At 44.9% G+C, this 2,176-nt stretch overlaps 1 pseudogene; it reads right to left on the minus strand.

The window, feature by feature from the left end:
• Nucleotides 1-337: 337 nt before the first annotated feature.
• LOC141135976 (U2 spliceosomal RNA) lies at nt 338-461 on the minus strand (annotated as a pseudogene).
• Nucleotides 462-2,176: the final 1,715 nt, after the last annotated feature.

A 2,176-nucleotide genomic window follows, 5' to 3' on the forward strand; every position in this document is an offset into this window, starting at 1 on the left:
TTCTGGCCAGGAATAAAAGTTCCTCTGGTCCTAGCCAAAAGGACCGGCCCAAGAGGCAGGTGTGAAAAAAATGTGATGGTGCAGCGACCTAGGTGCCATAACTCAAAGTGACCCTCACTCACAGTGAGATTACGGCACCCCTGGACTGCCACTCCAGGGGCACATGCATCACAGGCTTTCTTCGGGACCCGGCCCTCAGCCAGACCCTGTGCCTCTCCATCCTCACCAGGGGTACCCTTCCGGCTTTCTCGGGGGGACCTACCGACGCCCTCCAAGTTCGTTAGGACGCTCCTGACTCAGTCCACCCCAATATTAACCTCCCAGGTACCATTACACCAGAGGATTTGCATAGCCGCCACCCAAACCTCCACCATAGTCAGGGCAGTAGCACAGCGCCTTCTCTTGGCAACTGATAAGAACAGATACTACACTTGATCTTAGTCAAAAGGCCAAGAAGCCGAGAGGACAACTGGTTCACAAGAAAGAGGACATCTGCGTAAAAATGAAACCACAATCCCTAAACAGGGGTGGGGTTCCTTGACACCATTTATCTTCCACATATACTGACATTTTAAAATCACTACCCCCGTGTTTCAACAACAATTTACACGTTCAGCCATGTAATTCAAAGGGTCAACACCTACAGTATGCAGGCTTCTTGACACCAGGGCTGAGATTATGTAATAAGAACAGGGTGGTTCCACAACTTTCACACCTCCCGTCCTGTTCTCGAATAACCACCTACACTCAACATTCCATAGCGATTGGATTAAGTAGTCGGTGTGGATATAAATGCTAGGGTAGGGTATGGTTTCTGACACCCATTAGAACCAAAGAAGTGGCTTGGATAAGATATGAAACATCTACATTACATAACAAGTCCAGTTGATTGTAAATAACTACAACTTGCTAATTACCTTTACATTTTTTGGCTAAATATCTTTATTTTTCTAGAAACTGTTCATCTTTCTGAACTTTCATGATCAATAACTAATAAAACATGGAAGATGCCAGGGAACAAACATGGTTAGTGCATCCCACAGATCACAAGGACAAAGGTGGACAAGTATACAGACACAAGACGGATTATGAGCATGAAATGACAGCTGTTCAACCATTTCACTGTTTTTTTTAATTGGTCGCAGCAACAAAGAGATGATTGACAACAGTATAATTTATGTTAAAATCCCACACGATAATGAGAAACAAAAGAGACAACAGGAGGATGTGTACACATATATGTAGTGTTAGGATATGGGTACAGCAAGTCATAGCATACAGTACAGGGAATATATTCATAGGACACACACTCATACTCACTGCTGGCCTTTGTTCTAGTGCATTAGTAAATAGGGGGGGTCAGAATCTGGGAATGCACGATGGAGGCGATTGTCATGACAGGAAGAATTAATGGAGTGTTATTTACATCTAAGGCTTGAAAAATCCAAGGTGCCACTGTGCCCAAGTCATGTGGTCCCTGTTGGCCACATTATGTAGCTGTTAGACTTTCTATATCTGTAAACCAGGATTTGATACAAGTGTTCATCTACTCCGATGCAATTCCGAAGTCACAATATGCAGCAATGGTAATCGTATACCTGAAAGTAGGGTTGCACCGATATCGGCAAACTTTAGTCACGTACTCGCCGATACCTTTGCAGTGCGATTTGAGCCCATACAAAATGAATGGGCTCAAATTACACTGCAAAAAAAATTTAAAAATCACCCGAATCGCATGTGGTTTCCCCCACCGTTCCTGTGTAAACTCAGGCTAAAATCACTATGTCGAGCCTGGTTTCACACAGGAGTGGTGTGGAAAAAACGCATGCGATTCTTTGCAGTGCGATTTGAGCTCATTCATTTTGTATGGGTTCAAATCGCACTGCAAAAGTATCTGTTTCAGGGCTCGGAGCATTTTCACGAGTCCGTGTACTGGTGAAAATACTCGGCACGGATACCGGTACCAGTTCAACCCTACCGAGAAGCTCCACCTTTTATCATTACAGAGCCATCTTCGAGCTCCAGTCCAGTGACTTTGCCTAGGCTGAGGTCATCAAATCTGCTGCAGGCAACAGGAAGCTTTTCCTATCCCCCCCCCCCCCCAGAGGTCAAACTGCAGAATGTTGACTTTGTAGAAAGTCGCAAGGTGAAAGGCTACAGAAGGTGCTGATCTGTT

This window comes from Aquarana catesbeiana, linkage group LG03, assembly GCF_042186555.1.
Source record: "Aquarana catesbeiana isolate 2022-GZ linkage group LG03, ASM4218655v1, whole genome shotgun sequence".
NCBI classification, from domain to species: domain Eukaryota; kingdom Metazoa; phylum Chordata; class Amphibia; order Anura; family Ranidae; genus Aquarana; species Aquarana catesbeiana.